We start from the raw sequence: 13,771 nt of genomic DNA, 5'->3' as shown, positions 1-13,771 counted from the left end.
GTTGTATGTAAGCTAATATGAAGATACAATAAAATGTCAAGCCAAAAAAATGTAGTCCTCAAGTCTAGAGATACCTATATATGATGTAAGCACATTCACAAACCCATTGATAAATAAACTGGGACTAAGGTCAACTATGCATCTTAATAAAGAAAACAATTGAAAATCATTCTATTTCTTCTCATTACCAACAAAAAGAAAAGGTGCTATCAAAAATAAAGGATCACGAAAAGCTATATGAGGTGTCCTTTTTTGGGATGAATAAGAAGCTCAGAAGCTATCATGTCTCCACCCCACCCAAAAGAAAACAAAGCAATTAATAGATAACTCAAAAGATGTTACAGTTATATCACAATTCATATATCCTTCTGAAATTCTAGATAATTTAAGTTACTATCTTTGTAAGTCGTTTTGAGCATCTGTGAAGATAAAAGTAACCATCTAACATACTTATGGGTCATTCTTATGGCATAGATACCATTAACTTTCTCCGCAGTTTGTACCAAACGAAAATTAATCGTAATAAGGATGTACCCAAAATTTTAGTGAATGACAGGGACTACTCCTCTTAGAAGCCATTCTACCCCCAAAAAGTAACAAATACTCAATGAATACCAAGATGAAAAACACGTGCTGCTAGAATCTAGATTTTATCAACTTAATGAGTTTGAACTACCTTTAGATCAATATTTAATAACAGACACTAATAGCTAACAAATTCTCAATGAATATTTCATAACAAACACTAACAACTTGCTACCTTTAGATCAATAGTTATTAACAAACACTAATAGCTAATAAATACTCAATGAATATCAAGTTGAAAAACATGTACTGCTAGAATCTAGATTTTATTAACTTGAAGGGTTCGAACTACCAACCTGGGCTAAATTAAGCAGCAAAAACGCTAAATAACATCTTTGTTAGTTCCATGTGATGGTTCTCCTTACTGAGTGTAGTTGTACCAGATGATAATCCCAAAAAGTTTGTTTGCAGTCATCAAAAGTAACAACTAAAAGTTTCCTTTAACAACCACCAAAAGTAACAAAAATAAGGAAGATACTTCCTACAATCATAGACAATACCGAGAAAGTCAAAATATATGAAAAGAGAATTTAAGTTACATTATATTTCAATCGTCTCAATTTAAAAGTCCGATCCCATCTAAGTTTTGTTGTACGTACCTAAGAAGTCAACCTTTTATAGCCCTTTTACTGGTGTAGATGATTCAATTTTCAATCCAAAGCTTGAATAATCGAGTAGAACATCATATGGTTCCAACGCTATCTCACTTGTGCTTTGAGGCTTGACTTTTTTTATTTTCTCATCATATGCTCTTTATCTCACAATTTTTTTGTGAGAAATATATATATATATATATATCGTTTATCTATCTCTTGTCTATCTATCCTTGATTCTCAAGTCCAATTTTTTGTTCCCCGAATCCCGAATGGAATGGATCATTTTTGCCAACGAAATGAATGCGAAGCCTGTTCTGAATGCTTTTACGATCCGGAAGTTCTCACGAAGAGAATAAGATGTTGCTCCCCTTCCCTCTTTCTTTTCCCACTGTTGGTGGAAAAATGACTTCCTTTTCTGTGTAAGACAACTGATAAGGTTATGTTTGTGACATAGGAGTCCCTCCTGTATGACTTTCGTAGTTGAATTTGGAAGCGTCTATCTGACAACATGCTTTGGACATGGTTAACGGGAAGGAGTTGCTTTTGAAACTGGAAATAGGCATTTCTACGACTCAATTAAATAAATGGTGCAAATGAAGTTGGTTGGACAGCTTTGCAGTATTAGTAAATTTAATATATATATATATATATATATATATATATATATATATATATATACAAACTATACTAATACATTTAAATAAAGGATAACTTTGACGCAAGTTGTGTCAAATATGTTCAGCTGTCACGAAGAGCATTTTTTTCAGCCAAACCTCAAGAAATTAAGGCTGATGTCAACCCACTACCATCAATTAGGTCAATTTGAAAGGTACACTTGCAATCATGGTGAGACATACTATTCAACCATCTCTCATCTGCTTTATCAATGTATTTGTTTCGATCATAAGTAATATAAAGTTGATCAAATATCAATAAAAGTAATACTATTAAGTTGATCAAGTACTCACAACATATTACCACAAGTAATACCAAGTTATATAGTATAGAATCGACATTGTTTAACGTAATGTGAATAAGCCTTCAGTCATATGATAGCGATATATTCTGTTGTAAGGAAATCTATAAGCAACAAAATATAATACGAAGGCACTAATGTTGCCTATCGGTGACATGCTGTGCATTCAAACGCTTTTGTCTTTCGTACGCTTTTTCTGCTAATTACATCCAGAACACTCGAGCACACAAAACTTTTGCAAATTATTTGAAATTCACTTTATGTGCTTCAACATGGATAATTCAATCTGTCCAGGAGAAAAAAAACAGTAATGTGAAATGTATAGAAAAACTCCTCCGCAATGTGAAAGAACTAAAAGGAAAAGGCACAGTAGAAAGATTAGCAACCTAAAGAGAAAATCACTCTAGCATCAAAAGCAAAGTTTTGCCAAAGAAAATGTATGAATTATTTTTTGACCAGCTTTTCCTTCTAACAACTTGTTTACAAGGCAGTGGATAGCGAAAACACCACAATCATAATGTGATTATTACCACGATGACCATAATATGATTTGAAGTCCTAGCTATAAACACCCTGCCCCATAAGATTTTAGTAGGACTATATTTATATTTGTAAATGCTTCCAGGAGAAATTTATTATATTTGTAAAACTTACAGATGTTTCGCAATGGGAATAACTTGCTAGTGAGTAGGAGTCACTATGAGAGACGTGGATAATCTGGAGATGTTTTCCAATGTATAGCTTGAAAGCATGTCTTTGTTTGTTTTTTTTCCTTATTTAGAAGAAAGAAGAGAGAACTTATTTTGACTAATTATCACCATATATACATATATAAACTAACATGAAAACTTGAGGGGAGAAGTTTTTATTAACCATAGAACACCTACAATATGAATTTTTTTTATTACAACACTCATGTCAAGGACAGTGATCTTTAAACTTTACAATTTTAGAGCTAAATCATACCTGCAAATTCAAAAATATTTTCTAAGATCAATTCGTGACTATGTAGAATAATCATCCACCATTTCTATCCCTCAAATTAAGAATTCGTATCAACTTTAAAAGTAGTAAGTAGTCAATTTGATTAGACGAATAAAAATGGAATGTAAATTTCACTAACCTTGTTGCGGAGTGCAGAGTCTTTCTTTGGCAAAAGATTACCACTTTGTTAATTGATTTCAAATCCTTTTTTTACCTGTAGATGGTAAAATATAATTACTATTATAAATAAGTTAAGTTAAATGTGATATTGGCCTAGCAAAGATAGACATATCTCTATTTGAAGTAATCAGTGTGGTGGAAAAAACTTTTAATGCTACATCACATCCACTTGATGTTGATCTTGGTATTCAAACACGCAAAGTTTAGATATAAAACTTATTAGATTAAAAGAAATTTTCAATTCTGCCGACTCACCTAATTCAAAGATAAGAGGTGTAAGCAGTTGTTTTTGTAGCCGCGGAAGCATGTACTACAAAATGGTAGTAGAGAAATATATAAATGGCAGTAAATCAATTTATGAATGAAATACACCTATATATACAGAAGTAACATTACGTGAAATTTGACTTCTTATGATTTTCATTTAGCTAACAAAGGATCAGAACTTGGAAGCACACTTTCGTTTTTGTTGTGACACTTACTTCAGACAAAGACAATGTATTTTCTGAATGTTGCAAGAGTCAACGCCTCTATGTATAGATTTTTTAGCTAGATGTTTGTGATTGAAGTAGTTGTTTATCCCGTGATGCAACATGAAGCTCGATTTCAAGTACTGCGGTCATTGGAGAAAATATTACTTATCAGTTGTATTACATAGAATATCCAATTAGTTCAAGAAAAATAACAGATATTCATTCATAAGATGACAATGTTCAGACACTAAATTTAGATATGCTCAAAAATGACATTTCATCTTAAATTGAGCTCTACACATGATTGACCCTTTAAAATTTAGAGTGTGTCATGCCGGAGGCACGACTGGAAGTTGTTTGTTTTATGAAACTAAACAACCAAACTAAATCTTTTGGGCCAGTGTTAACCATACATATATCAGCCAGTAGTAGATATTATTGTTGAATAGATAAGTAAGAGATGTAGTGGCACCTAATGAACATATTATGACAAGGAAGAGCTCATATTGTGTTTATATTTGTACTCCGAACAATCTGAATTAAAGGGTTCAACACCTCTAAATGCCCCAATTATTATGTTTAGATGGTAGTTTTATCATGATATATGAATCCTTGAGTCGATTTCTTTTGGTTATACTCTGCCAAGCACAATATTTGTATTAGCTAGAACTCTACTCTTTATATTTGGTTGGAAATGTTCCCCTCTGTCCTAATTTGGTTATTTCATTTACGATATCAAGCAAAATAAAAGTATAAAAGAATACATTCAGGCGAGCTACTTGGATCGAAGGATAATAAATCCATATCAGACACACACATTCAATATATATGCTCTAGCGATATAACTAATGATTAGAAATACTTGGCCCAAATTGATGTGTAAAATCAAAAATCAAATACAATTATTGATATGCATGCCTAGAAGAAGAAGAAGAATAACAAGGCACACGCGAGATAAACTGTGCAAAAACTTCTAGTATAGCCATAAGAAAATTGGGCATTTTTCTATAATACTCAGAATTCAGTAGTAAAATAATGAACATTGATGAAGCCTCAGAGAATACATATTTTTTTATGACAAGGAAACCCCATAGCCGTTACCGTTTGGGTGCGCACAGGGTAAAACCCTTGCTTCTATGCAACTAAACTAATCTAAATCCCTAAAAATATATGAAACAACACCCATCACTGATCTCTTGAGACCTCTTAGAGAAGTGTCCATGAGATATGTAAGAGAAACCCCAAACTCCAGCAACAAAGTAGCAGTAACATGGAGAAGTGAAAGTTGAAAGAAGATGTCCACACAAATATAAAGATTGAGCATGTGTCGCGAAATTAACATAATGAACCGGTGGCACGAGATTTCTTTTCTAATTGTAAACGAACCAAGCCAATCTCTTAGATATTATTCACTCTTTGTTCGTTTGAATTGGAAGCTTTCTTCAGTATTCATGTTTTTCAAAAGTCAGAGCTCATTAAAACTTTAATGTTCGAAGAATAGTCATTTATTCTGCAATCATAAGTAGACTGACCTTTTACAACTCTTTTGATGGCATGGATGGTTGAATTTTTTCTATGGATTCAGATTCAACACATGTTGCTTCCTTCTCTACGTCACTGGTGCTCAAATACTTGAGCTTTTTGTGTTCATAACTTGTCTTTGTTTGTCTTTTCCCCATCATCACATAAAAAATGTATGCAATTTATTCTGCAAGTGCAATTTAAACGTAGAGATAACACTGAAAATTAGATACCAGTCGATGAACTCCAACGCTTGTAGGTAAATAGGATTTATGCATATTGACGAATTAAATACAATCTATAGTGGTAAACCTGTATATGCGCAATCTAGCCAGTGAGTCAAGCACAAATACACAAACAAATGCTCATATAAGTTATGTACTAAGAGCACACATACACAGTCCTATCTGTCTGACACCACGAGAGGAGCTGCAACCCAATTAAAAGCTATATAAAAATCTGCAGTAGTTGTTCAATATTGATCAAATTGCATCTTAGCTTCTCGATGTGCTTTCTGTAAAATCGATTACTTCATCAAAATAGACATTGCAATAGATGTTCGATATTGGTCGATACCTAATTAATGTACAGCTACAAAGTCTACATCACTTTGGCTAGATGTTCCTTTTCTGATACCCTTTTTCTTTTGCTTTTTTCTCAATTAGGAACAACGTGTGTGCTAGGCTCCAGATTCTCAATATATGTGTTGCATCTCGATGTTAACGCATTAACATTGAGAAATACATATTAACTGAATACAACTTAACTAAGAATCAAATGAACAAAACAAAATCTAATCGATAAAAAATAGTTAAATAAGATGAGAATATGTAAAAGACAGAAAATAATGAATCACAAAAAGGAAAATGCTGTAAAATCTCTAAAAGACTTATCAGGGGAGGTAAATCATCGAAAACGACTATCGACTGTCATATACCAAGTCTGCACTGTGCCTTCCCTCCCTGAGCCATCGCTTCCTCCCGTCAGTCACTCGCACAAGGGTAGGTCTCGAGCAGTAGTCGCTGATGAAGAAGAAGATAATGAAGCAAATTGGAATCCGCCCTCATCTGCGGCGACGACCTCTGTGGTACCAGGGCTGACCTATGAGGAGTATGAGAGAGCGATTCGACATGATCTTCGAAAGAAGCAAAAGAGCAGTACTAACCTTTGAGAATTCTGCTCAAAGAGCTTTTCTATATTCTCATTGAATTTTTCCTAATCTAAACCTAAGAAATTGAGACAAAGTAGAAATGATCTCCCGTGTCTCCAAAAGAGCTTCAAGAGCTCATAAGATTTCTGGTGAGATTCCTGTTAACCTTCCCAATTCCCAAACCAACAACACGTAAAAAGTTAAAGATAATTTTGAATTTAATAAATAAGAAATCAGTATCTCATGAAAAAATAATTAAACCCAGAAACTGGAAGGAAAACCTCATAACTTTACGATTAGAATGAAAACTGACCTCCAATTTCGGTAGTCAAATATAAAATTTCATCACCAATTGATGCAGCAGCTCAGGAGTTAAATCACTCTTCTCAAAATTTCCATCAATTTTCTCTTCCTCTCCGAAAATGTAACACCTCTATTTCTAAGTCTCTTATTCTCTTTCTCCACCAAGAGTGAGAATGGGGAGAATGAAAAATAGAAAAATAGAAACGACCGAAAAGATAAAAAGAACTGACAGAAGAACCAAAGCGAACTAATTGAAAACAACAGGACGTAGAAGGACACATGTTTATTTAGCTGTGAATAGGGCTCAATATAGTGGTACTATTTTCAATGCTATTGGTACAACATTGTAGAGCTGTGTTGGTACTTCACCTTGTTGGCTTATATATAAGGGTAATGTCTGAATTTGAATGTATATTTGGATATTAAGATGTACATTAACATTTAGAGATCTGAATCTAAATACACATTTGAATATTAAGATATTGCATTAAGATCATAATGTTAAATAGTTAAGACTGTTTTTTTCAACATTAGAATGTACAAAAATAATAAATACAAAATTCAAATAAATACTAAATTGATCTAATATTATATCAATAAAATATTTTAAAATTTGTATATGACAATTGATGGTGGTAATGATTAACAATGGTGATTGTGTATGCCAATTTCGGATGGTGTCGACTGATAATGGTGGTTGTGGGGTACTATCATATAGTATAGTGGATAGAGGTGGTGGTGGCTAATAATTAGAAGTGGAGTGATATCAATAGCAAATGGAGGTGAATGATGATGGCAGTTAGGCTGAAATGGTGGTTGTGGGTGATGGGTGAAAGTAGGTGGTGTAGCGGTGAACTGTCATCTTTGTACAAATTCTTAAAAAGATGCTTAATGACATTAATCATTTAGACCTATTAATTGGTGTAAAATAAGAAAACCAAATGCACTTAATGATTAAGATTCAGGCCTTGCAAACAGATTTAATGAGATCTGAATGAATAAGATTAAGACCTTCCTTAAGTGCAAACAAATGAGACCTTACTTTTGATCGTATAGTAGAATTTAAGGATACAAAAATATCAAAAATCTCTGGAGGCTGTATATATCGGAAAAGACTTTTACTTTCTTACCTTCTTGTACCGTACTCCAATTTTCCTACAAACTCACTTCATCAGAATCACATTTTGTTCTTATCCTGCTTATGTATCTTGCCGTATGGAGAATAGAATCTATTTCAGATTAGGGGGGGGATCCTATGACCTTACAGAAACCAAATCAACATCTGGAATCTAGTATGAATGGCTGGAGAGTGCAATATTTATATGAGAAGGATGACCTTAAGCAGAGGACCTCTGGTGTGGTTGTGCAGAAGAATAAATGAGGCATTAGATTTAAAAGGGAAATCCATCAAGTCTTGGAAACGCAGAGATCCGTCCACATACATTTATTGCTCCTTGAAGTTCAAAAACTATTGCATATTTATTTCGATCATTGCAGTTACTGAAGAATCCAAATCAGTCATCATTCTTCCAGAAACCGCATTTAATGAAGCTTGGGAGGGACTAATTAAGAAATTGAAATTTTATTAACAAGCTACCGGAGAAAAAAAATTCAATTACAACAAATAAGGATGAGTCTAACTGGGGAGAAATAGGTGAAAGGAGTTACAAAGATGTGATGCACAAGAACAAATGGACAGCACTTGAACATACTAACAAATCAGATTCAGCAGCAAAAGAAGTGATCGGTGACAAAGATACACTGATAAGAAGCCTGGTAGGCAGGTTTTAGGGATGCAACGAGATCCCCATTCGCAACGATTAGAAGTTGGACTCAAAATACTTGGAAAGTATCTATAACCTTTTTTGTTTTTATAAGGTAAATTTATATGGATTCCAAAGGGAACCCCATAAAGGTTAAAATTACAAGCTACATCTAGCTTGGTTAGCAAAAGTACAAAATCTATAGGTACTATAAAATTGACAGGCTCGACTAATCAGAACAATAGGGTCAGAGGTTTCAGAATAGGCCATCACTCAAGGGATGAACTACAAATATGTCACTTGTTGTATGCAGAGGATATTGTTCTATTCTGTGAGGCTAAGGCAGAATGATGTAGCTACAAAAACTGGTGTTAATAGTCTTTTAGGTTGTTTCTTGTCTAGTTGTCAAAGGGTAAAACGATAGTATTTTCCCCAGTAACGGAAGCACCACAAATACTAGAGTTTGGCCATCATTCTAGGGTGCAAAATTGAGAATTTCCCAACTACTTATCTCGGCCACTGGGTAATAGTCATAGAGAGTTGGAAATTTAGGAAGGGATTGTGGAAAAAAATATAAGGAAACTAGCCAATTGAAAAGCTCAATATATGTCTCTTGGTGGCAGCCTGGCAGGATCACTCTAATCAACTCGATCCTGGATACTTTACCAACTTATGAAATGCTTGTGTTCCCCATTCGTTCTAGGGTGGAAGAAAGACTAGATAAGTTGGAAGATAATACCATCATGTCTATGGTGATATCCAGACTGTAACAACTACAGGGGTATCAAATTGCTAAGTCATACTATGAAGATTTGGAGAGAGTGGTGGAGATGAGGGTGAGAAGAGGGGTGCCCATTTCTGAGAATCGGAAAGTTTGGATTCATGCCGGGGACGATCGACTACCGAAGCCATTCATTTATGCGAAGACTGGTAGAAAAGTATAGAGAAAGGAAGAGAGACCTACATATGGTGTTCATTGACCTTGAAAAGGCCTATGACAAAGTACCGAAGAATGTCCTCTGGAGGTGCTTGGAGGCTAAAGGTGTCCCGATGATTTATATTAGGGCGATAAAGGACATGTACGGTGGAGCCAAGATCGGTTAGAACGGTTGGAGGAGACTCGGAAACATTTCCCAGTTGAGATGGGGCTGCACTAAGGATCAGTCCTTAGCCCTTTTCTATTTGCTTTGGTGATGGATGAGTTACGCGGTCTATTCAGGAGAAGGTCCCATGGTGTATGTTATTTGCGGATGACATAGTACTGATTGATGAGATGCGGGGACAGAGTAATGCGAGGTTGGAGGTGTGGAGACAAACGCTGGAGTCCAAAGGGTTCAGGTTGAGTAGGACCAAAACAGAATATTTGGGGAGCAAATTCAGTGATGGTGTTGGATGAGGCAGATGTGGAAGTGATACTTGCCACACAGATCACTCCTAAGAAAGAAAGTTTTAAGTATCTTGGGTCTGTAATCCAAGGAAGTGGAGACATGACGATGATGTCACACATCACATTGGGGGTTGACTTGGATGAATGGAGGCTTGCTCTGGAGTCTTGTGTGATAAGAAAATTCCACCTAGACTTAAAGGTAAGTTCTAAAGAGTGGTAGTTAGACCGGCCTTGTTGTATGGAGGGAGTGTTGGCAGTTAAGAACTCACATGTTCAAAAAATGCATGTTGCGGAGATGAGGATGTTGAGATGGATGTGTGGGCACACTAAGAGCGATAAGATTAGAAATGAGGTTATCTGGGAGAAGGTGGGAGTGGCCTCTGTGGTGGACAAGCTGAAGGGAAGCGAGACTGAGATGGTTTGGACATGTGAAGAGACGGTGCGCAGACGCCCCAGTGAGGAGGTGTGAGGGGCTGGTTGTAGAGGGTACGCGGAGAGGTAGAGGTAGGTTAAGAAGTATTGGGGAGAGGTGATTAGACATGACTTGGCTCAACTTCACATTACCGAGGACATGACTCTAGATAGGAAGGAGTGGAGGTCGCGTATTAAGGTTGAAGGTTAGTAGGGTTAGCGTGTTGTCGTTCCTTGCAAGGGTATGGGTTGTTAGCATTTGTAGTAGTCCTAGCCTTGCACTTGCAGTTCTTATCTGTGATACTTATAGCCTCATGTGTTTACTGCGTTTCACTTCTCACATTATTTTATTGATGTTATTGTCTCCTTTGTTGATTATATACTATCTTTCTTATTGGATGTTATGTTGTATACACCGTTTTCCTCTCTTTTACTTGGATTTGATGTACTTGAGCTGAGAGTCTTTCGAAAACAGCCTCTCTACCTCCACGAGGTAGTGGCAAGGTCTGCGTACACTCTACCCTTCCCAACCCCACCTAGTGGGATTTCACTGGGTTTGTTGTTGTTGTTGTTGTTGTTGTCTATGGTGGTCAATTTGGAAGAAAAGAAGCAATAGACGTTTTAAGGATATTACCAATCTTGTTCAGACAGTAAAAAAAAATTGTTTCAATACATTATACTTTTGGTGTAAAGAAGGGGTACAAGTAGATGAACGATGAGTATATTTTAAGTTGCTTTTGTAAGTATTTAGCTTTTTCTTCTTCTGTTTTTACTCTTCCTCGTTTAATTTTTGGGCACATCTTTTAAAGGTTGCCGGCATAGCCTTAAATGCTGAGGAATACAAAATCTGCAATGACATATATAACATACCACATCACGCAAGTGAGAGGTTATTGTCGGCAAAAAGTTAATGAGTTCACCATCCAGAGCACCTGCCATCTCCCCAAGAGCAATGAACCCACTAGCACATTTCAACAGGTATTTTAAGGACATGAAGTATATGATTCATGCATATCTGTAGAAGTAAAATCAACAAACTTGAGGTTACAGTAGCCAACATTAAAGATGCAAATCTCATTCATCTAGATTTTCCAGTTAGTAAAAGCAGATTAAATTACTAAAATGAAGTCAAATGTCACAAACCGTTAAAATAGTTAGTCACAAATTGATTCACACAGGAAATGGGCTATTCGAGGAAGTAAAGATACCTTGGTGCTCAGGTATCTTAGAACAATTTCAGCAACCTCCCTGTATATTGACATCATGAACTCCCCTGTGTTCCTGCACATTTTGGTGATAAATTAACTCTTATCATATCACAAGCAGAGATAATAGTGGGTCCAAATCCCATAGCATATGACTTGAGCATATTACATTATTCTTTGTGAAGGAGACTAAAACAAAAGGCACATAATGCGTGAAACTAAAGTAGTTATGGAACATATTAGCATAACTAAATACATGGCAATACAACAAAGAAAAAGCTGTCCTCCAATAGCTAGCAGAGGTACCTCGACCACCATTCTCTTCATGCAACCATCCATCACCTAAAGAACCTTCCCTTCACCCACTAGCACCTCAAAGACAGGCAAATCGCTCCGTCACAAACCAACAACTATCCTAGAATCTTTTTCACTTTGAGAATTTTTTTTATCTTTTTCACCAAAAGTTATTTTCCAAAACATTATTTGGTTATGCATTGGAATGATTTTTTTGGTTAACTTTTTGAAGATGGGGTTTTCAAGTTTGACATCAGTGAATATTTCTTTCAACTCATTGAACTTCAAACTTTTTGCAAGTGCGATACATGTCCAATACAACTCCAACTTCAAAACTTCTTTTTAAAGTTTCAATCAAATCTATGTCCAATAGCCTACTTAACCATTCAGGACCTACATCCAATATCTCTTGCTAAATAGTGTATTTCGGGATTTTCAAGATTAAGAGTAACAATAGCTAAGAAGTCCCAGAAACTCTAAAGAGAAAAGAAATCCAGCTACGTTGAAGTTCTATAAATTCTTTAAACTTATTCCTTCTTTTTATTTCTGAGAAGTAGAATTTTGAAACCTAATCATGGTGGATAACTTTATGGCCTTTCATAATACTGAAACAAAAAACTGACTCGCACCTGTTTCTGAAGGCATGATACACACGACTCACTATACTAAAAATAGGTTTCTAATAAATGACTGAAACCCCAGGTAGCCCCACAGATCATAATCAACCTATAGATCACAAATGCATTCTAGATACAATCTATAAGTGACTACACCCTCCTTAAACACTACACAACGACTCATCATTTCCAACTTTCTCCACTTTTCTTCACTTTTCAAACCCATGCACTATTCCACACTATTTTTCATTTTTCTTTTCTTATTTCCACTCTAGATGCTTCACATGCAGCCATTTTCATCTTTTGGAGGATTCAAGACTCATTTATTCATTTTCGTTCTTTCTTTTTCAAAACTTTTTCTTTCTTTAAGACTTTCCACCCATCCCTCAATTTCTCTCTTCTTTATATTTTCTTTTTTTACAACATGCCCTCATGTGGTAAGCATCCCTTCAATGAATTGCCCATAACACCCACAACTTAGGCTTTTAGCCTCAACTTTCACAACCTCAAGTTCAAGAAGGGAAGGGTTCGAAAGAGGGTTACCTTTTCAAAAAAGGATAAGGCTTGTAATGTGGTTGCCAATAAAAAGGATTAGGCTCAAAGGGGACAACTAAGGATATATTTAGTACAAAGGTGAGATTTTTAGGCCAAGTGGACTTCAAGATATTTTTTTTGAAACTGGTAACTTTATTGGACTTCAAGATATTAAAGAAAGCCTCACATCATTTCTCCAACCAAACTCATTCAAGACCAACCGGGCAAGTTCTAGGTGACAAAAGCAAACACAAGGCATTATGCAACAACTCACCACACATGGACCTGCAAATCAATTAAGACGGTTCAAAATCTTACTTCCTTTTGAAAATACAAGTAGCATTGAACATTTTAACCGCTAATGAATCAAAAGTTACAAAAAGATTTATAACAGTTGTCCCAAAATCACTCATAACTATTGAGGAAACCTCATGCATCTATTCGGGAACAACTACTCAGACCTCACCACAATCAACGCCAATCAAACACTCACAAGCAATCAACGATTTACCATTTAGAAAGTCGTCATGCTCTATCCATCATCGGGCATCGTCAATCCAAATCTTTTTATCAAAATAAAAACAAAGAAGCTACAAACTACAAATCAAAAACTAAAATAGACCAATCCAACACAATATCAACATAAACATTCCAATATCAAATCCTGACAAGGGCACACCAATCCATAACAAAGAAAGAAACGTACTTCCGACAAGGGCACAATCACTATAAGCAGAAACAATCAACAAAATGACTAGAAGGGAGGCACCCCCCAACTGAAAATGAAATTGT

General features: G+C 35.5%; 1 pseudogene; it reads right to left on the bottom strand.

Annotated features, from left to right (window-relative positions):
• The window catches only part of LOC125821366 (serine/threonine-protein kinase TOR-like), a 55,570-nt pseudogene that overhangs the window by 2,196 nt on the left and 39,603 nt on the right, over positions 1-13,771 (bottom strand).

Source organism: Solanum verrucosum, unplaced genomic scaffold (genome assembly GCF_900185275.1).
Source record: "Solanum verrucosum unplaced genomic scaffold, falcon-dt-bn FXZP01001203.1, whole genome shotgun sequence".
In the NCBI taxonomy this organism is placed as follows: domain Eukaryota; kingdom Viridiplantae; phylum Streptophyta; class Magnoliopsida; order Solanales; family Solanaceae; genus Solanum; species Solanum verrucosum.
The sequence above is the reverse complement of the archived record's forward strand: the minus strand, read 5'-3'. Positions and strand labels throughout refer to the sequence as shown.